The 24,107-nt window shown below is 45.4% G+C and overlaps 1 protein-coding gene across 1 annotated transcript in view; it reads left to right on the top strand.

Moving 5' to 3' along the window:
* Nucleotides 1–24,107, top strand: part of LOC126209954 (serine/threonine-protein kinase MARK2-like) — a 549,374-nt gene that overhangs the window by 229,448 nt on the left and 295,819 nt on the right. The gene's annotated exons all lie outside the window — the stretch shown is intronic.

The following is a 24,107-nucleotide window of genomic DNA, read 5'->3' as shown; positions in this document are numbered from 1 at the left end:
TGTAACTTACGCTGTTCCAGGCATGACAGACCCAACAAATTCTCCTTGACTTCCGGAAGGCGTTCGATGCACTTCCGCTCTGTCGCCTGATAAACAAAGTAAGAGCCTACGGAATATCAGACCAGCTGTGTGGCTGGATTGAAGAGTTTTTAGCAAACAGAACACAGCATGTTGCTCTCAATGGAGAGACGTCTACAGACGTTATAGTAACCTCTGGCGTGCCACAGGGGAGTGTTACGGGACTATTGCTTTTCACAGTATATATAAATGACCTAGTAGATAGTGTCGGAAGTTCCGTGCGGCTTTTCGCGGATGATGCTGTAGTATACAGAGAAGTTCCAGCATTAGAAAATTACAGCGAAATGCAGGAAGATCTGCAGCGGATAGGCACTTGGTGCAGGAAGTGGCAACTGACCATTAACAAAGACAAATGTAATATATTGCGAATACATAGAAAGAAGGATCCTTCATTGTATGATTATATGATAGCGGAACAAACACTGGTAGCAGTTGTTGTTGTTGTTGTTGTTGTTGTGGTCTTCAGTCCTGAGACTGGTTTGATGCAGCTCTCCATGCTAGTCCATCCTGTGCAAGCTTCTTCATCTCCCAGTACTTATTGCAATCTACATCATTCTGAATCTGCTTAGTGTATTTATCTCTTGGTCTCCCTCTACGCTTTTTACCCTCCACGCTGCCCTCCAGTGCTAAATTTGTGATCCCTTGATGCCTCAAAACATGTCCTACCAATCGATCCCTTCTTCTAGTCAAGTTGTGCCACAAGTTTCTCTTCTCTCCAATTCTATTCAATTCCTCCTCATTAGTTATGTGATCTACCCATCTAATCTTCAGCTTTCTTCTGTAGCACCACATTTCGAAAGCTTCTAGTCTCTTCCTGTCCAAACTATTTATCGTCCATGTTTCACTTCCATACATGGCTACACTCCATACAAATAATTTCAGAAACGACTTCCTGACACTTAAATCTATACTCGATGTTAACAAATTTCTCTTCTTCAGAAACGCTTTCCTTGCCATTGCCAATCTACATTTTATATCCTCTCTACTTCGTCCATCATCAGTTATTTTGCTCCCCAAATAGCAAAACTCCTTTACTACTTTAAGTGTCTCATTTCCTAATCTAATTCCCGCAGCATCACCCGATTTAATTCGACTACATTCCATTATCCGCGTTTTGCTTTTGTTGATGTTCATCTTATGTCCTCCTTTAAAGACACTGTCCATTCCATTCAACTGCTGTTCCAAGTCCTTTGCTGTCTCTGACAGAAGTACAATGTCATCGGCGAACCTCAAAGTTTTTATTTCTTCTCCGTGGATTTTAATACCTACTCCAAATTTTTCTTTTGTTTCCTTCACTGCTTGCTCAATACACAGATTGTATAACGTCGGGGAGAGGCTACAACCCTGTCTCACTCCCTTTCCAACCACTGCTTCCCTTTCATGCTCCTCGACTCTTATAGTTGCCATCTGGTTTCTGTACAAATTGTAAATAGCCTTTCGCCCCCTTTATTTTACCCCTGCTACCTTCAGAACTTGAACGAGAGTATTCCAGTCAACATTGTCAAAAGCTTTCTCAAAGTCTACAAATGCTAGGAATGTAGATTTGCCTTTCCTTAATCTATTTTCTAAGATAAGTCGTAGGGTTAGTATTGCCTCCCGTGTTCGAACATTTCTACGGAATCCAAACTGATCTTCACCGAGGTCGGCTTCTACCAGTTTTTCCATTCGTCTGTAAAGACTATGTCTAGGGGGTTTGGTGGACAGCGGAAATCTTTAAACTCAGAAGACTGTTCCTGGAGCCACTGTGCAGCAATTTTGGACGTGTTGGGTGTCGCATTGTCGTGCTGGAATTGCCCAAGTCCTTCGGAATGCACAATGGACATGGATGCAGGTGATCAGACGGGATCGTTACGTACGTGTCAGCTGTCTTGTATCTAGACGTATCAGAGATCCCATATCACTCCAACTGCACACGCCCCACACCTTTATAGAGCCTCCACCAGCTTGAACAGTGCCCTGCTGACATGCAGTGTCACGGATTCGTGAGGTTGTCTCCATACCAATACACGGCCATCCGTTCGATACAATTTGAAAACGAGAGTCATCCAGGCAATATGTTCCCAGTCATCAAGTCCAGTATCGGTGTATTACGGGCCCAAGCGATGCGTAATGCGTCGTGGTGTGCAGTCATCAAGGATACACGAGTGGACCTTCGGCTCCGAAAGCCTATAGCGATGATGTTTCGCACGCTGACACGTGCTGACGGCCCAGCATTGAAATCTGCAACACTTTGCGGAAGGGTTGCACCTCTGTCACGTTGAACGATTCTCTTCGATCGTCGTCGGTCCCGTTCTTGCAAGATCTTTTTCGGGCCGTAGCGGTGTCGGAGATTTGATGTTTTACGGGATTCCTGATATTCACGGTACACTCTTGAAATGTTCGTACGGGAAAATCCACACTTCACCGCTACCTCGCAGGTGCTGTGTCCCAAAGCTCGTGCGCAGACTATGACACCACGTTCAAACTCGCTCAAATCTTGATACGCTGCCTTTGTAGCAGCAGTAACCGATCTAACAACTGCGCCAGACACTTGTTGTCGTATATAATCGTTGCCGACCGCAGCGCCATATTCTGCCTGTTTACATATCTTTGTATTTCAATACGCCTGATTATACCAGTTTCTTTGGCGCTTCAATGTATTTTCCTTTTCGTTCGCCTTCCTAGTACTTGTACTTTATCTAAATTATAGTTTAATGCCACGCTTTCTGTTGCATATGAGATTCTGGCTTCATTTCTTTGTAATGCCTTATTTTTGCATTTTTGGATAACTATTTTTTATTGTAGAGGTTTTTGGTGATAGCATGGGCTCTCCTCATTTTATGCAACCTTTCCTCTATTGCAGGTTTTTCCGAAACATTTTCTTGGATTATGACCCCTAGATATTTGATTTTTTTCCCCCTCTCCACTTGGCCAGTACCTATTTTCAGGAATTTTGAAGCATCCTTCACGTTTGTTACAAACAATGTTTTTTTCTGCAGAAAATCTTAAGCCAATTCTGCTCGACATTTCTTCCCGGAGATTTATTTGTATTACAGCAGATGCCGTATTTTCGGAAAGTATAGTAAACGCGAGACAGTTGATTTCGATATTTTTGCTTCCTCTTGCTAACCTTGTAGGCGAAATGTTGAGATCAATAAGATTTTATCTAATAATTCGTTCATGACGTTGCTGGATACTTCTAGAACACACATTGTGACGCGAGTAACATTTTCTCAATGATTTCTCTCCACTGAAGAGCCAACACATTTTGACCACCTTCTTAATAGCGCGTTTGTACGTTTTTGGGGCGAAATAAATCACTGATTCTGCATATCAGGGATACGACCGTTTGTTGGTAGGTTTGTGCAGCTATGTGGTATTAGAGGTCTACGCGCAGGTCACGTAACCGGGCCGCTGATTTGTGTACGCTGTGATGGCATCCAATAGCGACCGAGATGGGTTCCACAGGATTTACATCAAACTAATTTGGTCGCCGAGGCATCAATGTGAGTTCACTGTAGTGCTCCTGAAACCAGAGACATGGACGATTGTACTGCTGAAAGAAGCATGAAGGGATGCAGCTGGTTCGCAGCTGTCAGCGTGTCTTCGGTTAGTATCACAGGTCCCATGTAAGCCCAGGAGAATGTCTACCAAAGCATAATACTGCTCCCACCAGCCTGCGTCCACAGCGCGCTGCAAGTTTCGATCGGCCGTTCACGTCGATGACGGCGTTCGTGAGGCGACCATCGACCTACTGTAGCAGAAATGGGATTCACCCGAAGAATCGACGCTTTTGCATTGACCGACGATCGAATCCCGGTGGTCCCCTGCCCACTGCAATCGTAACTGACGATGGCGTTGGGTAAAGATGCAGGGGTGGTCTGCTACGGAGATCCGGAACACTTGTGCGTAAAATATTCCAGAGGTAAAATAGTCCCCCATTCGGATCTCCGGGCGGGGGCTTCTCAGGACGACGTCGTTATCAGGAGAAAGAAAACAGGCGTTCTACGGATCGGAGCGTGGAATGTCAGATCCATTAATCGGGCAGGTTCGTTAGAAAATTTAAAGAGGGAAATGGATAGGTTAAAATTAGATATAGTGGGAATTAGTGGGTGCTCTTTAGGCTGCATTTGCATTTCTAGCTTAGAGAAATGTTTTGACAATGTTAACTGGAATACTCTCTTTCAAATTCTGAAGGTGGCAGAGGTAAGATACAGGGAGCGAAAGGCTATATACAATTTGTACAGAAACCAGACGGCAACTATAAGAGTCGAGGGGCATGAAAGGGAAGCAGTGGTTGGAAAGGGAGTGAGACAGGGTTGTAGCCTCTCCCCGATGTTATTCAATCTGTATATTGAGCAAGCAGTAAAGGAAACAAAAGAAAAATTCGGAGTAGGTATTAAAATCCATGGAGAAGAAATAAAAATGTTTAGGTTCGCCGATGACATTGTAATTCTGTCAGAGACAGGAAAGGACTTGGAAGAGGAGCTGAACGGAATGGACAGTGTCTGGAAAGGAGGATATAAGATCAACATCAACAAAAGCAAAATGAGGATAGCGGAATGTAGTCGAATTAAGTCGGGTGATGCTGAGGGAATTAGATTAGGAAATGAGACACTTAAAGTAGTAAAGGAGTTTTGCTATTTAGGGAGTAAAATAACTGCTGATGGTCGAAGTAGAGAGGATATAAAATGTAGACTGACAATGGCAAGGAAAGCGTTTCCGAAGAAGAGAAATTTGTTAACATCGAGTATAGATTTAAGTGTCAGGAAGTCGTTTCTGGAAGTAGTTGTATGGAGTGTAGCCATGTATGGAAGTGAAACGTGGACGATAAATAGTTTAGACAAGAAGAGAATAGAAGCTTTCGAAATGTGGTGCTACAGAAGAATGCTGAAGATTAGAGGGGTAGATCACATAACTAATGAGGAGGTATTGAACAGAATTGGGGAGAAGAGGAGTTTGTGGCACAACTTGACTAGAAGAAGGGATCGGTTGGTAGGACATGTTCTGAGGTATCAAGGGATCACAAATTGGCATTGGAGGGTGGCGTGGAGGGTAAAAATCGTCGAGGGAGGCCAAGTGATGAATACACTAAGCAGATTCAGAATGATGTAGGTTGCACTAAGTACAGGGAGATGAAGAAGCTTGCACAGGATAGAGTAGCATGGAGAGCTGCATCAAACCAGTCTCGGGACTGAAGGCCACAACAACTACTACTTTAGGGTGAGATGCCATAGATCACCATCTATCCTACTTTACGGAGCAGACAAGCCGCGGAACCCCACGTTCTGTGAAGAGTCGTGGACGTCCAACCATTTAGCCCCTAGTGGTAGTTTGTGCTCCTGATGCTCACGGCAGTAGCACGTGAACATTCGACCAGGTTCGCCGTTTTCGTCGTTCAGACTCTGCGTGATAATAATCTGCCCTTTGTCAAAGTAGCTTACCTCAATGGATTTCCCTCATTTGCAGCCCATATGTTGACTAGTATGAACGCCAGATCCTGTCCAGTTCGTGTAGACACTTTGTTACCTCCTCGAGTGCCCGTAACCCCACCAGGCGACATCCAAAGTCGCGGTGGACAATTGTAGTGGTTTGCCTTATCAGTGTAATTGTCACTTTCAAAATGTTGTAGGTTATTCATACTACATGGTCCAGTTAAATTAACATGACCATCTATATCTCAACTAGAAACTTGCCGAAATCTGCATCTATTACACTAAAGACAGATCGGAAACTACGACTTTACTGCTTCTCTTTAAAATTTTGAAAGTACCTTATTGTTTGCCGTAACCGTACATTTGGTCTTCCTGGCTCTTTGCCGGCCGGTGTGGCCGAGCGGTTCTAGGCGCTTCAGTCTGGAACCGCGCGACCGCTTCGGTCGCAGGTTCGAATCCTGCCTCGGGCATGGATGTGTGTGATGTCCTTAGGTTAGTTAGGTTTAAGTAGTTCTAAGTTCTAGGGGACTGATAACCTCAGATGTTAAGTCCCATAGTGCTCAGAGCCATTTGAACCATTGTTTGAGCAATTTTACGCCATATATCGTAATGATGTGGAACGAGTCATTTTACATTGCATTTCAGATTAAGTTGTGAATAAGGCTACATGCTGAACACACACAAGTCTATTTTTTTTATTAAATATAATATACAAATGTGAGTTAGTAACTCCTACCCACCACCTTCTACACATTACAGCAATAGAAATTCAACGGAATAGGACGAGCTGTCACGGAAAAACTTTTTCTGTTTCTTTTCAAATTTTACTTTGCTGTTTGTCAGACATACTTTATCACTGGGTGAGCCATCAAAGATTTTTATTTCAGCATTGTGCTCCCCTTTTTGTGCTAAAGACAACCTTAACGTGGAGTAATGAACGCCGTTTTCCTTCTGGTACTGTAATTCTGTATGTCATAAAACATCATTGAACGGCAGTGGATTTTTTTGACAACAAGCAACATGAGGGAATGCATATACTCGGAAGCAGAGGTCAGAATGCCCTACTGCTTAAACATACCTACGAGTTCGTGGGTGAGCACCACATATTAGTGGTACAGTACGTTTTTGAACAACGAAAACGATCAGCTACCTCGGAACATTGCTGCGTATGACGTTATTGAATGAAAATGTGCAAAATTCGTCAGCTTACTGATTTGTGGCTCTCCATGATTTGCAATGATTCTAAGTGCAAATGTGAATGAACTAAGTGTTCAGGAGTTCCAAATCGAGCTTTTTTATGTTTAAATTCTCATCAGTATGGACATACAAGAATTTTGAAATTTCCGCCCTATTTATTATCCTCACCACGTGTTCCACTCCTCATTGGTGTAGTACCTCTAGGTGCGTAGAACTGAATATGTTGCGTCTTTTTAAAATTGAGGGTGAGATCATTTGGTGGTAATTTCCTATGGGACCAAACTTCTGAGGTCATCGATCCCTAGGGTTACAAACTTAACCTAACATAAACGAACCGGCTAGAGTTAGGGCGGAGGGATTACTGGACCATTCCTCGACATTTTGTGGACTCGAGATATGCTGGGTTCATTTCACAGGACCCGTGGAGATCAGTCAACGGTTCTCGAAACTTCCGTGCTTCTTTGCATAACATTCGAGAAAGTGTCTTAACTTACACCTAATTGACTCATAACTCCTTGTTGTTGTGACGTGTGCATTTGTTTTCTGTGTTGCAGGTGAGTCAGCAGAGCGCGATAAACGTTTTGGCTGGCAGCCAACTGTCTCTGGAACAGTGTGGTCAGCTTGCTAACTTCAGTGATTGGCTGACATCCACAGGTAACGACCTAACACAGCTGCTGATATCCAGAAGCAAAAATAAATGCTTTTATACCACCACTACTAATGTTGACACTACCACTATTGCTACTACTACACACGTGCACCGTCACGACCTTTACCAAAACACAAAACGGTAAAATCATAGCTAATCATTGGCGCTAGTGAGCAGTACTGAACAGGGAAATGTCAGCAAATAGTCGCGCGACACAAGATAGAACGCGACGAAATAAGTAAATTACACATTACTGGCGGAATTAAAGCTGTGAGGACGGGGCGTGAGTCTGCTTCGGTTGCTCAGTTGGTAGAGCACGTGCCCGCGAAAAGCAAAGGTCCCGAGTTCGAGTCTCGGCCCGGCACACAGTTTAATCTGCCAGGAAGTTTCAAATTACATATTTCCCATCCTCCTCCTATCCGGACTTCGAGCAGCACAGGCTCAATTAAAAATACGTATGTGTTGTATGTTTCATATTACAAATTATTTACAAGAAAAATACAAAATTCAGTCTGTGTAACGAAGACGATAACATGTTAGCTGAATCGCTGTTTTTTCTGCATTGCCATTGCTACTGAAATTTTGTTTTGTTCTATCTATTCAAGATACTTTCATTATCTCACTGACAATCGACATTCTAGGAAAAAAAGAGAAATTGGCGCGAATATGAACAGAATTGATCATTTTAATGTAGCTGTTTTTATCAATTTTAGAGCTATATTGACTATTACTCGACTGGAGCTGTTTCAAAAATATGACCGCCACCAGTAACAAAATTTTCTTCACCATCTTAAATTATTTAATGAAGCGAATTGTTTCGAGATATAAACGTCGTCTTCGGGTTACAATGACGATACGAAAACAGTTAATCAAAGTAAACATACAGGGGTTCGACAAAAATACGCGCAAACAGCGCGAGAAATGCATGCTTGAAAATAAATGCAGGCACCAACCAAGCCTGTAGCCTAGATTAGTTGTTGTTTCAACATTGTGTTTGGCGGCAATAGCAATTTAGAAGTCTTGGTAATTTTCCGACAACCTTCTTCTGTCTACATTATCAGAGGCTTTGACGTAGTCAATAAACAGCAGATTTTTTCTCTATTTAATTTTAAACACCTTTCAATTTAATTTTAAACACCATTCAATTATTTATATTTTATCAAATGTTTATTTGAAAACGACCTATCCTTACTTAACTAAGTATGCTACTGCACCAAGATATTTCCAAAAATTCCCGTGTGTCTCGGTGTTATCATCATCAAAATACATTCATCAAAAAAAAGTTTTGCATCACTTCGGTTCCCTGAGTTCCTGAACCTTTACAGAAAATTGGAATAGAGATCAACATAAATCTCATTTTCGCCCTTTTTATTGCTCAGGAAAACCACACATTCGATGTACCACCATACATCGAGACCTTCAGAGGTGGTGGTGGTGGTGGTCCAGATTGCTATACACACTGGTACCTCTAATACCCACTAGCACGTCCTCTTGCATTGATGCATGCCTGTATTCGACGTGGAATTCTGTCCACAAGTTTATCAAGGCACTGTTGGTCCAGATTGTCCCACTCCTCAATGGCGCTTCTGCGTAGATCCCTCAGAGTGGATGGAAGGTCACGTCGTTCATTAACAGCCCTTTTCAATCTATCTCAGGCATGTTCGATAGGGTTCATTTCTGAAGAACATGCTGGCCACTGTAGACGAGCGATTTAGTTATCCTGAAGGAAGTCATTCACAAGATGTGCACGATGGGGGCGCGAATTGTCGTCCATGAAGATGAATGCCTCGCCAATATACTGCCGGTATGGTCGCATTGTTGGTCCGAGGTTGGCATTCACGTATCGTACAGCCGTTTCAACGCCTTCCATGACCACCAGCGGCGTACGTCGGCCCCACATAATGCCACCCCAAAACAGCAGGGAACCTCCACCTTGCTGCACGCGCTGGACAGTGTGTCTAAGGCGTTCAGCCTGACCGGGTTACCTCCAACCACGTCTCCGACGATTGTCTGATTGAAGGCATATGCGACATCCATTCGCTGAAGAGAACGTGATGCCAGTCCTGAGCGGTCCATTCGGCGTTCTGTTTAGCCCATCTGTACCGCGCTACATGGTGTCGTGGTTGCAAAGACGGAACTCCCCATGGACGTCGGGAGTTAAGTTGCGCATCATGCAGTCTATTGCGCACAGTTTGTCGTAACGCGACGCCGTGTGGCTGCACGAAAAGCATGGTGGCGTTGCTGTCAGGGTTCCTCCGAGCCATAATCCGTAGGTAGCGGTCATCCACTGCAGTAGTAGCCCTTGGGCGGCCTGCGTGAGGCATGTCATCGACAGTTTCTGTATCTCCTCCAAGTCTGAACAACAGCTCTTTGGTTCATTCAGAGACGCCTGGACACTTCCCTTGTTGAGAGCCCTTCCTGGCACAAAGTAACAATGCGGACGCGATCGAACCGCGGTATTGACCGTCTAGGCATGGGTGAACTGCAGACAACACAAACCGTGTACCTCCTTCCTGGTGCTGGTGGAATGACTGGAACTGATCGGCTGTTGGACCCCTTTCGTCTAATAGGTGCTGCACATTGGCATGAGCCCCTTCCCATATTTCTATCTTACGATTCTCCTTTCTAATTGCATGCGGTGGAAAGTTGCTATTCCTTCACACGCGGACTTTCCACACAGCGTCTCTCGTCACCCAGGTGGTGCGGTGACAGGCGGGCTCCGCTGATCTCGAGAGGGTTAAGCCGACGGGTGTGAGGCAGTCGAGTGAATGCTTTCCAGACGCCGACATTGTCAAGAGACACGCCCGCAGGGGCCTGAAGTAGCGGCTGGGCTAGAGGTTCCGTTACTTCGCAGAAACTTAGCGAAAACACTTTCTGGCGGGCTACCAGCGAGGCGTGGGAATGACTTGTGTACCCAGGCAGTTGTGGCGGGAAAATTCCCGCGCTTTCTGCAAAATAGTAACTGTGATTGGCTTGCGCAGGGCATAGCTCCGTGACGTAGCAAAATCAGCGCAGAAATTGGCGCCAAGAATCTCCATTGGTGGAATGGTAGTGCTCCGGCAATGGAGTGGAATTTTCCGCCGGTTTTCGAGTTGCTGATTGGAACGTTTAACCACGGCCACTGTCGTGGGGGCGGGAATGTTCTGTGTTCGGCCTGTACGGGTGCTCAGGGTAGTCGGCTCTCGCCTTTCGGTCGAGGACGTCGAAGCAACCAGCCATCGCCTCCGGTACGCCAAATCGTGTTCTTGCAGTTAAGAAGACAGATTGGTAAGGTATGTCCGCAGCACCGGCAGACAGGGATTTTCCTAGGTGATAATCAGAGCTCAGCAGAGCGCGCCTGTTCGTCTTTTTCTAACTTTGTTCTGTCTTGGGTAGCAGCAATTAATGTTGGGTTGGCTATGTGTTTTCTCTAAAGATTTGAGTTGCAAGGAATTGGTTCCACATACCACTTCGTCATAATCCTCACAATCTAGTTTAGGGAAAACTTCACATTCACAGCGTTTGTTTGAGTATCCAATTTGAGCCAATTTGATTTATGATAAATGTTTCACGTGTTTTTGTTTATTATTTTGTGTTTAGTCTTAATAAATCATATTGTTATTTTGGACAGAACTTTCATTCTGTTAATCGATAGAGCAACCCTATCATTCCTCACTATGTTAATGAAACCTTCGTTTATTTAACTTATTTATCAAATTAGATTATTGCAGGTGCCAAACTCTCTTCTACTCCACTGGCAGGGTTGATTAGAGTCAGTTCGCGTATTTTTTTAATCCTTTTGCAACAGCAAAAGTCGGAGTTAGAATAGGGGGGGGCTTAGAGCATCATTTACATATGTAGATTCTAGAAGAATTTAGTGTTAAATACACTGCTAGCCCCGGCACCTCGCACACATGCATGGTTGTTTGCATATTTGGGTGGGTTTAGTGACATCTCTTAACAGTCAGTGGGACTGTGTGTATGATACCATATCCACAGTCCACGTCTATCTTCAGGAGTTCTGGGAACCCAGGGGACGCAAAACTTTTTTTATATGTGTATTTCATATCTAGTGCTGAGCAAGGAAGTTCGCCTGTCCTCTCAGTGTTTCCTACTACCTTCCTTACATACAAAGACGGTGGACAAAAACATGAAAACACAGAAAACGGAACAGATTACCATGCCTAATACGGTGTAGGAGAACCATCGGCACTCAAAACACGTTTCCAGTCGTTTCGGATTCGATAAGTAAAGATCCTGTATGATTTTCAAGCCAATCTTACACAATCCTTCCTTTAAAATACTAGCAAATTTAGGTAATGGTGCTACAGTTGTGTAGCGATCACGCACACTTCTCTCGAAAGTAGATGCGAAAGGTTCAAAGAAATGGGTCAAATGGCTCTGAGCACTACGGGACTTAACATCTATGGTCATGAGTCCCCTAGAACTTAGAACTACTTAAACCTAACTAACCTAAGGACATCACACAACACCCAGCCATCACGAGGCAGAGAAAATCCCTGACCCTGCCGGGAATCGAACCCGGGAACCCGGGCGTGGGAAGCGAGAACGCTACCGCACGACCACGAGATGCGGGCGAAAGGTTCAATAATACTGAGATCTGGTGACTGTGGTGCCAAAGGGAGACGCGAAAATTCATCCTGGTGCTCACAAAACCAGACCTACACGATCCTAGTTCTGTGACCATGAGTCACACATCACCATTGGAAAACCAACATTGACTCGATCAGCCAAAATGGTCACATAATCCATTCATTCAACCAAATGATTTTTTTCTTTCATTGCCCCACAGTCCAGGTTTCCATGCTTACCTGTTACGGCCATTTGCACCAATCATGAGTGGTTTTGGGATTCTGGCTCGCTCTGCAATTCTCTACTCGTGGAGCTCCCTTCCTGTTGTTTTGATGCTGACAGGGGTCCTGAACGTACGACTCAGGTCTGCAACTATCTTCTTATTTTTCACCACAGTACTGTCCATCTGTCACTGCCCCTCGACGTACACTTCCGTCTGCATTGTGGCTTCGCGAATGATGATTTTCCGCTTTCCCTGCATGCGGTATAAATCTTAAACACGGTTTCTCTTGAGACACCAAACATTCCGGCTACCACATCAGCACCAACAGTTTGCCCACGTTCGAATTCACTCAGCTCCAACGTAATGCCCTACTCTGAACATGATTGACACTTGCAACGTATTGAGGGCATTGCACATTTGCCGTTCGTGTTGCAGGAGCGACGTAGGTTAAGCAATAGATACATTATGTGATCAAAATGTCCGGACACCTGGCTGAAAATGACTTAAAAGTTCGTGGCGCCCACCATCGGTGCTGCTGGAATTCAATATGATGTCGGCCCACCATTAGCCTTCATGACAGCTTCCACTCTCGCAGGCATACAATCAACTGCTGGAAGTTTCAAATAACTTCCGGGAATTCAGCCAGGTAACACTTTCAGCAACCGCCGATATTTCGGCGGGAGAACACCCCGCCATTTTCAAGGCAAACTGCAACGGACAGGCGGCGTACATGCAAATTTAATACCTCGGTTCTGCGACAGAAGCAGGAAAGATAACACACACACTGAACACTAGTGCCACCAAAGATGACCAAAGTCAGAGCTATCGATAGTGAGACTATGAATTCGCAGGTGAGGCAGCATTGACTCTGTTCCTCTGTTTTTTGATAAGGGAGAGACCCGGATTCCAAACAGAGTTTAAACAGAAACCTCCGTCCCTGTTAACGGGGTTGCTCGCTAATTTAATCTCAACTGCCTCCCTAATGACACTGTCCCAATAGCTGGACGTGCATGCCAATATCTCGGTGTTATTATATAACATGGGGTGACCAGTATCCAACCAATGTTCGGCAATAGCAGATCTATTTGGCTGCTGTAATCGTGTGTGCCGTTTATGCTCAGTACATCTGTCCTCCACGGTCCTGATAGTTTGACCAATATATGCCATGCCGCAGCTACAAGGAATAAGATATACACCCGCCTTACGCAGTCCAAGATCATCCTTAACGGAACTCAAAAGTGCTCTAATTTTAGATGGAGGTCGGAAAACACATTTCACATCGTATTTCCGTAAAATACGACCGATCTTATTGGACGTGTTTCCTACGTAAGGCAAAAAGGCAGTAGACTTAGGTGTTGACTCAGAATTATCATCAATCACCCGATGTACAGTTGGTCGATAGCCCAATGCACATTCAATCGGTCTATCACTATAACCATTTTGACGAAATGTAACTTCAAGATGGGACAGCTCAGCTGGCAAAGTCTCAGCGTCAGAAACGACATGTGCCCTGTGTACCAAGGTACGAAGTACCCCTTCACGCTGAGCCGAATGGTGACAACTATTAGCTTGTAAGTACAAGTCGGTGTGAGTACGTTTCCTGTAGACTGCATGTCCCAATGATCCATCATCCTTCCTCCTAACCAACACGTCGAGAAAGGGAAGGCAACCATCCTCTTCCACCTCCATCGTAAAACGAATGTTCGGGTGGATCGAGTTCAGATGTTCTAGAAAGACATTCAAATTCTCCCTACCGTGAGGCCAAACAACGAAGGTATCGTCAACGTATCTGAAGAAACAGGCGGGTTTTAAAGGCGCCGACTCCAATGCACGTTCCTCCTGCTGGAAGGTTTCTTGGGGAATGGCAGCCCATTCCTCACGGAGTGCTTCACTGAGGAGAGGTATCTGTGCCGATCGGTGAGGCCTGGCACAAAGTCGGCATTCCTAAACATCCCAAAGGTGCTGTATAGGATTCAGGTCAGGACTCTGTGCAGGCCAGTCCATTATAGCGGCGTTATTGTCGTGTAACCACTCCGCCGCAGGCCGTGCATTAGGAACAGGTGCTCGATCATCTCCAAAGATGCAACCGCCATCACCAAATTGCTCTTCAACAGTGGGAAGCAAGAAGTTGCTTAAAACAGGCCTGTGCTGTGATAGTACCATGCAAAACAACAAGGGGTGCAAGTCCCCTCCATGGAAAAGACGACCACACCATAACACCACCGCCTCCGAATTTTACTGTTGGCACTACACAGGCTCGCAGATGACGTTCACCGAGCATTCGCCATAACCACACCCTGCCATCGGATCGCCACATTGTGCAGTGTGATTCGTCACACAACATTTTTCCACTGTTCAACCGTCCAATGTTTACGCTCCTTTCACCAAGCGAGGCGTCGTTTGGCATTTACTGGTGTGATGTGTGGCTTATGAGCAGCCGCTCGACCATGAAATCCAAGTTTTCTCACCTCCCGCCTTATTGTCATAATACTTGCAGTGGATGCTGATGCAGTCTGGAATTCTTATGTGATGGTTTGGATAGATGTCTGCCTATTACACATTACGACCCTCTTCAGCTGTCGGCGGTCTGTCAGTCAACAGACGAGGTCGGCCTGTGAGCTTTTGTGCTGTACGTGTCCCTTCATGTTTTCATTTCACTATGACATCGGAAACAGTGGACCTAGGGATGTTTAGTAGGGTGGTAATCTCGCGTACTGACGTATGACACAAGTGACACCCTATCACCTGACCACTTCGAAGTCCGTGAGTTCTGCGGAGCGTCCCATTTGCTCTCTCACGTTGTCTAACAACTACTGAGGTAGCTGGTATGGAGTACCAGGAGTAAGTGGCAGCACAGTGCACTTAATATGAAAAACATATGTTTTTTCGGAGTGTAGGGATACTTTTGATCACATAGCGTAAATAATTGAAATGATTTTAAAATGGGATAGAGAAAAATATTTGATGTTTATTGACTACGTGAAAGCCTGTATTAATGTAGGCGGAAGAAGGATACCGCACCATTTGCTTAGCACCATGTTAAAATAACATATCTTGGTTTATGACAAGGATTCTGTTTGTCTCCAACAATTTTTAATATATGTTGTTGATATTTTGGGAAAATGGCTAAAATAAACAGAATTTTACGCCTGTATCTTTAGCCACCAAACAACCTAATCACTACACTCCGCTGATGATCAGTTCTGACAGCCGACGGTAGCTCGCCTCTCAGAAAGCCACATATCCTTTAAATGTAACTGCAAGAGTTACACAGGGTGTTACAAAAAGGTACCGCCAAACTTTCAGGAAACATTCCTCACACACAAATAAAGAAAAGATGTTATGTGGACATGTGTCTGGAAACGCTTAATTTCCATGTTAGAGCTTATTTTAGTTTCGTCAGTATGTACTGTACTTCCTCGATTCACCGCCAGTTGGCCCAATTGAAGGAAGGTAATGTTGACTTCGGTGCTTATGTTGACATGTGATTCATTGCTCTACAGTACTAGCATCAAGCACATCAGTACGGAGCATCAACAGGTTAGTGTTCATCACGAATGTGGTTTTCCAGTCAGTGCAATGTTTACAAATGCGGAGTTGGCAGATGCCCATTTGATGTATGGATTAGCACGGGGCAATAGCCGTGGCGCGGTACGTTTGTATCGAGACAGATATCCAGAACGAAGGTGTCCCAACAGGAAGACGTTCGAAGCAATAGGACGTCTTACGGAGCACGGAACATTCCAGCCTATGACACGCGACTGGGGAAGACCTAGAACGATGAGGACATCTGCAATGGACGAGGCAATTCTTCGTGCAGTTGACGATAACCCTAATGTCAGCGTCAGAGAAGTTGCTGCTGTACAAGGTAACGTTGACCACGTCACTGTGTGGAGAGTGCTATGGGAGAACCAGTTGTTTCCGTACCATGTACAGCGTGTGCAGGCACTATCGGCAGCTGATTGGCCTCCACGGGTACACTTCTGCGAATGATTCATTCAACAATGTGTCAATCCTCATTTCAGTGCAAATGTTCTCTTTACGGATGAGCCTTCATTCCAACATGATCAAATTGTAAATTTTCACAATCAACATGTGTGGGCTGAAGAGAATCCGCACGCAATTGTGCAATCACGTCATCAACACAGATTTTCTGTGAACCTTTGGGGAGGCATTGTTGGTGACGTCTTGATTGGGCCCCATGTTCTTCCACCTACGCTCAATGGAGCACGTTATCATGATTTCATACGGGATACTCTACCTGTGCTGCTAGAACATGTGCCTTTACAAGTACGACACAACATGTGGTTCATGCACGATGGAGCTCCTGCACATTTGAGTTGAAGTGTTCGTACGCTTCTCAACAACAGATTCTGTGTCCGATGGATTGGTAGAGGCGGACCAATTCCATGGCCTTCACGCTCTCCTGACCTCAACCCTCTTGACTTTCATTTATGGGGGCATTTGAAAGCTCTTGTCTGCGCAACCCCGGTACCAAATGTAGAGACTCTTCGTCCTCGTATTGTGGACGACTGTGATACAATACGCCATTCTTCAGGGCTGCATCAGCGCTTCAGGGATTCCATGCGACGGAGGATGGATGCATGTATCCACGCTAACGGAGGACATTTTGAACGTTTCCTATAACAAAGTGTTTGAAGTCACGCTGGTACGTTCTGTTGCTGTGTGTTTCCATTCCATGATTAATGTGATTTGAAGAGAAGTAATAAAATGAGCTCTAACATGGAAAGTAAGCGTTTCCGGGCACATGTTCACATAACATATTTTCTTTCTATGTGTGTGAGGAATGTTTCCTGAAAGTTTGGCCGTACCTTTTTGTAACACCCTGTATATTCACAATCTTGACCCAAATAACGAAAGTCATGGCTTCAGAGGTCAAGAGCAGTTCCCAAGCAGAATGTTAAATTTCTCTTTAGTGCTTGCCCAATGTAGAGACTGAGTAACAACAGCGGATAAGCTAAGAGCCGTTTCACGGTATGTTTGTTATGCACGTTATTCTGTAACACCTTTCTGAGACTTCCATACACAAGAGAGCACCAGAACACATCAGTTGTTAAACGCTCGCCTGCAGCCACGTAGTAAATCGATTTTGGTGTAATTTGCTCCAGTGTAAGACAACTGAAGGTCACGCGCTAATACACTACGGCAAGAAGATATATTTAGTCTCCAGAGTAGTTAGTTTTGCTTCTTCATTTGTGTGTGTGTGTGTGTGTGTGTGCGTGTGTGTGTGTGTGTGTGTGTGTGTGTGTGTGTGTGTGTGTGTGTCGGGGGGGGGGGGGGAGGGTATTTTTCTGATCATGGAAGAAAAGTCGAATGGACGGCCTGTACTTTGCAAGGGAAGAAGGTGCCTCAAACATAAAAACAGACCATGGTTAGAAATATAAAACACTTAATTATCTACACTCCTGGAAATTGAAATAAGAACACCGTGAATTCATTGTCCCAGGAAGGTGAAACTTTATTGACACATTCCTGGGGTCAGATACATCACATGATCACACTGACAGAACCACAGGCACATAGACACAGGCAACAGAGCATGCACAATGTCGGCACTAGTACAGTGTATATCCACCTTTCGCAGCAATGCAGGCTGCTATTCTCCCATGGAGACGATCGTAGAGATGCTGGATGTAGTCCTGTGGAACGGCTTGCCATGCCATTTCCACCTGGCGCCTCAGTTGGACCAGCGTTCGTGCTGGACGTGCAGACCGCGTGAGACGACGCTTCATCCAGTCCCAAACATGCTCAATGGGGGACAGATCCGGAGATCTTGCTGGCCAGGGTAGTTGACTTACACCTTCTAGAGCACGTTGGGTGGCGCGGGATACATGCGGACGTGCATTGTCCTGTTGGAACAGCAAGTTCCCTTGCCGGTCTAGGAATGGTAGAACGATGGGTTCGATGACGGTTTGGATGTACCGTGCACTATTCAGTGTCCCCTCGACGATCACCAGTGGTGTACGGCCAGTGTAGGAGATCACTCCCCACACCATGATGCCGGGTGTTGGCCCTGTGTGCCTCGGTCGTATGCAGTCCTGATTGTGGCGCTCACCTGCACGGCGCCAAACACGCATACGACCATCATTGGCACCAAGGCAGAAGCGACTCTCATCGCTGAAGACGACACGTGTCCATTCGTCCCTCCATTCACGCCTGTCGCGACACCACTGGAGGCGGGCTGCACGATGTTGGGGCGTGAGCGGAAGACGGCCTAACGGTGTGCGGGACCGTAGCCCAGCTTCATGGAGACGGTTGCGAATGGTCCTCGCCGATACCCCAGGAGCAACATCGATGTACTGTGGAGACCTCACGCCCCACGTGTTGAGCAATTCGGCGGTACGTCCACCCGGCCTCCCGCATGCCCACTATACGCCCTCGCTCAAAGTCCGTCAACTGCACATACGGTTCACGTCCACGCTGTCGCGGCGTGCTACCAGTGTTAAAGACTGCGATGGAGCTCCGTATGCTACGGCAAACTGGCTGACACTGACGGCGGCGGTGCACAAATGCTGCGCAGCTAGCGCCATTCGACGGCCAACACCGCGGTTCCTGGTGTGTCCGCTGTGCCGTGCGTGTGATCATTGCTTGTACAGCCCTCTCGCAGTGTCCGGAGCAAGTATGGTGGGTCTGACACACCGGTGTCAATGTGTTCTTTTTTCCATTTCCAGGAGTGTATATAGATAACTAATCTATGGGTTCTGATGACTCAGTATGCTTGTATCAAAATATGTGACATACCTGACTGCATCTTTTGATTGCATTGACGCACAAGCTTAAATTACACCGCCAAGAGACCGTAGACCCTAGTACACTCTTGTTCAGAAAAAAAAACATGACACCTTGAACGACCAGAGATACGGCGGTCAGGTCCACAGGACACGTACATTACTATGTTCTGTAGAAGTGTTTGGCGTTTGAACCATGTCGGCCCACGAGTTTTACGAGGGTAAGTCAATTATTATCCGCAGTTTAGTTACATATTTGTTTATTTTGGTATTACTGTCGTTTTACGCTGATGACGCTTGCTTTGTTTATTTGTTGTTATATCTTTGCAATTTCCAAGCCGATGGATTAGTTTCGTTATCGCTGTCGTACTGTTAATCATGGCTGTTCCGCTGTCTATTTGCACGAGAGAAGAGCAACGTTCAGTGATCTATTTCTTGTGGTCCGAAGGCGTATCAGGTGTCGAAATTCGTCGAAGACTTTCGCTGCAGTACGGGAACATTGTTTTGCCACAAGGCAGTGTCTACGAATGGATTGCAAAATTTCGAAATGGTCGAACAAGTGTTACGCATGATGGAGCCGGACGACCGTTTACCGCCACAAATGAAGAAACCATTCAGCGTTCACTAGAAATGATTCTCTTAGACGATTTATTGACGAAGTGGCACAGCGTCTGCAAATTAGTCACGGTTTTGCCTACGAAATCATCCACAACAGACTTGTGTTTCACAAAGTTTTTGCAAGATGGGTCCTAAAACAACTCACACAGTTGCATAAACAAACTCGCTTGGACATATATCTGCAAAAAACATTTGGATCGCTGTGGTAACGAGGGGGACAAGTTCTAGGACAGGATCATTACTGGTGACGGAACATGGCTCCACCATTACGAGCCGGAAACTATGGAGTGGAAACATTCAAATTCGCCGTGCAAGGAAAAGTTCAAGACCCAACCGTCCGCAGGAAAACTAATGCTTACGGGTTTTTGGGATGCACAAGGTCCACTCCTGGAACATTATGGGAAAGCTGCATAACAATAGACAGCGTACGTTGCAATGCTTACTGCCATGGTAAAGCCTGCAGTTCGAAGCAAACGCCAAGGATTGCTGTCAAAAGGTGTTGTGTTGTTGCACGACAATGCCCGTCCGCATACTGCTGCCCACACTGCTGAAACGCTCCAGAAAAATTTATCCTCTATACAGTCCCGATCTTTCCTCTTCTATCACCTGTTTGGTCTACTGGAACAGGCATTACGGGGCCGTCGATTTGCCTCGGACGAAGCAGTGAAAGAAGCGGCGCATTCCTGTATCGCAGCTTAACCGAGAACCTTCTTTTATGACGGCATCAGGAAGCTTGTATAACTATGGCCCAAGTGCCTTGAAACGCAAGGAGACTATGTCGAGAAATGATGTTCTTGTAAGTTTCCTATTTGATTACATCCGGCCGCGGTGGCCGAGCGGTTCTAGGCGCTTCAGTCCGGAACCGCGCCACTGCTACGGTCGCAGGTTCGCATCCTGCCTCGGGCATAGATGTGTCTGATGTCCTTAGGTTAGTTAGGTTTAAGTAGTTCTAGGGGCCTGATGACCACAGATGTTAAGTCCCATAGTGCTCAGAACCATTTGAACCATTTGATTAAAAAATGGTTCAAATGGTTCTAATCACTATGGGACTTAACATCTGTGGTCATCAGGCCCCTAGAACTTAGAACTACTTAAACCTAACCTAAGGACATCACACACATCCATGCCCGAGGCAGGATTCGAACCTGCGACCGTAGCAGTCGCGCAGTTCCGGACTGCGCGCCTAGAACCGCTAGACCACCGCGGCCGGCGAACCATTTGATTACAATAAAAATTTTCAGTTACTTTGCGGATACTAGTTGGCTTAACCTCGTATGCGAGCACCGATGTCGCGGCAGAGCAGCATCTACCGGCTCTTGTCGCTGTAAACCGAAGGTAATGGATCAGTGTGACTTGAACAGACTTGCAGTATACCTCGCAGATGTATCCGCGAACCGTACCGTCAAATTAGTGTGTGTGGAAGACGGCACATTATGAGGAGAGAACGTGATGCATCCATCCGGGAAGCTACTGCTCGTGTGGGACGAAGTGTTTCGGCAGTGCAAAGGGTGTGCGCGGAATGGTACATGGAGGGTCGTAGAACACGACTAGATGGATCACGTCGCTCCACTCAGACCGGTCCCCTATAAGATCGACGTCTCATATCCGAATGACATTGCAGGACAGAAGTGAGCTCTCCTCGGCTCTGTTGCAACAGTGTAACATAACACACATTATCAGGGGTGGCAGTCCGTCGCCGTTTATTACTGCAAGGGTTACAAGCGCGTCGTCCACTTCTCCATCTTTGACGAATGTGCGGAAACATTTTAGACGGCAGTTGTGTATGCAACGACGTCACTGGTGACAGGAATGACATCAAGTAGCGTTTTCGGACGAAACCAGATTACGTTTGTTTGAAAATGATGGCAACATTTTTGTTCGCCGCAGACAGGGGGAGCGGCATGACAGTGACTCCATTCGCACAAGGCATACAGAGCCAACTCGAGGCCTTATGGTGCGGAATGATATTGGGTACAACCACAAATCACAGTTCGTGCGTGTCCAGGTCTCTGTGACCAGTATGACCTACGTGAATGGCGTCCTGTGACCTGTAGCCATACCCTTTCCGCACAACACACCAGACGCCATTTTACAGCAAGACAATTCACGAACACTTGCCTTCTTGGTATCATGGGATGTGGCCTTTTGCCATGGTCCGCCAGATCACCACACTAGTCGCAATTGAAAACGTGTGGGGTATGGCGAAACGACAGGTGCAGTTCTGTGACCAAATGGCAATCACCACAGATGAAATTTGGAACCAGGTGAACGCAGAATAGACGGATATAACGCAGGACGCCATCCGCGCCTTATACGCGTTGATGCCATCACGCATTGAACAAGTTACCAGGGCCGCTCATGGCGGAACCTGTGCCTACTAGGCAATAGGAGACATGCTGAACCAAGGTGACTGAAATGCTAATCATTTCTGCAGAACACAGTAATGTATATGTCCTGCAAACATGAACGTCCTTAGTCTTGCAACGTGTTCGGTTGTTTGCTTGATTGTATGTGACATAAATTTCAGCGTGATACCTCTACCCGTTCCTTGAGAAAGGTACGTTAACAGACAAATAGAAAGTGACTGGGTACAAACAATAAAGAAAGATCTTAATTTTATCCATTGTTTTCCAGTGTTTCGTCCGCGACTGTTTTACTTTTGTAAAATGAAGAACAAACCGCCTTCAGTTACAAGTTGCGTTTATTTACTGCACTATGCATTTCGAGCCCTGGAGGCTCATCTTCAGGTGCTTTTTAGTGATTTACATCAGGGTTTTTAGTTGTTTGCCTGTTGATATTACATTTTTGTGTTACAACATGGTATATTGTAGATATAAGTTTAACAGCGTTAATAATATGAAGCTAACTTACAGTTTAACATTGTATGATGTCTGCATCTGTTGTGCAGTTGGTATATACAATACACATCTTTAATTTTGCAGTACATACTGGGATATATACAGTCACACACTCTTTTGCACATTGTAGTAGCCAAACGTAAACGTGCCAAAGATTCTCGCTCATACAGATGTTCTACTTCTAAATATAATCGATTTTCTTGTTTCACAGAAGAAAATATGATATAGTATTACTAGTAGGTATTATTAAAATAATTATTTGGCACTATGTTGTAGGTTGTCAGCTGTTTGTACTATTATAGATTTGATTCCTCAGGAAAAAAAATAAAATTTTAAGGTGTAGAAGAAATTGTGGCTGTTAAACTCTGTTCATTCAACAAGTTTTCGGAATATTTTTCTTTGTGTAGCATTATTTCTAACTGTTCTAGTAGATTAAGTTTTTTACTGTTAGGTGGTTCTGTGTGAAGTACAGTTAGGCTGTTGGGGATGTGGTCAAGTCTGTGTTTATTAATATACATGTGGTTAGCTATTGTAGATTTTTCAAAATGGTTTAGTCGAAAGGTGTCGGTGTGTTCTTTATACCGTGTGTGGAAGGTTCTTCCAGTTTTTCCTATGTAAAATGCAGGGCAACTGTTGCATCGTAATTTATATATTCCACTGGGTTGTGTTATTGGCTTGTTTGTGTTCACTGTGTGAGGTAAGTGGTATCCAAGTTTGCTGTTTGTGGAGAAAGATATTTTAATATTGGTTATTTTGAATAAGTTAGCTATTTTTTGGGACACTGTGCCTAAGTATGGAATGCTTGTGAACATTTGTTATGTGTCGGTGGTTCTCTTTTCAGTGTTTTTGTGAGTGATGTAAATAAACGCAACTTGTGACTGAAGGCGGTTTGTTCTTTATTTTAATAAAGAAAGAATTGAAGAAAGCCTGTAAGTGCTTTAGCTATCAGAAAGATAGGCCTGTTTGGAGATGCAGCTGGGTTAAGGTTGTCTGAATTGTTTGCGCTAAGCGATAGCCTTGCGTGAAGGTCGCCCCCCCCCTCCCCTTCCCCCCACCCTTGAAGATAGTGTGTGTGTGCGCGCGCGCGCGCGCAGGTTCTGCTATCTCCCCAGGGCCCTGTTGTGGTTTACTCTGCCGTGAGTCAGCAGCGGAAGTACACATTACACTAATTAATCTGCACCCAGTCACTCGTTCAGTGACGTCAATCGCTCCTATCTCTGAGAGGGCAGCCTGGGAAAGTTTCGGCAGCACTGCTCGACCCTGAAACCTACTCGATCCACGTGTCCGCAGCTCGTGGTCTCGCGGTTGCGTTCTCGCTTCCCGAGCACGGGGTCCCGGGTTCGATTCCCGGCGGGGTCAGGGATTTTCACCTGCCTCGAGATGACTGGGTGTCTGTGTTGTCCTCATCATTTCATCATCATTCATGCAAGATAGGACTTAAAAACGGTTGCGAATTCGTACGCGCAGTTGAGCGCCCCACAATCTAATCTAATCATCGATCCATGCACAGCATTGCGTATGGTGAAATTGCTTGATTTGGTGATGCATCAACGCGGACTGCCTAATGTGTGTGCAGGGAATACCCGTACGAGGGACGTTCTATTGTTCCCCACTCGTTTGGCTACAAAATCATATTTACATCACCTTACTGTGACAGCCTGTATGCCCGCATGGTACCACTCTATTGATCAGAGTCCGAGCCATCGTCTTGCCCCATCAGTCACAAGTCGATCGCTGTACAGTTAGACG

The sequence above is a fragment of the Schistocerca nitens genome, chromosome 10 (genome assembly GCF_023898315.1).
Source record: "Schistocerca nitens isolate TAMUIC-IGC-003100 chromosome 10, iqSchNite1.1, whole genome shotgun sequence".
NCBI classification, from domain to species: domain Eukaryota; kingdom Metazoa; phylum Arthropoda; class Insecta; order Orthoptera; family Acrididae; genus Schistocerca; species Schistocerca nitens.
The sequence above is the reverse complement of the archived record's forward strand: the minus strand, read 5'-3'. Positions and strand labels throughout refer to the sequence as shown.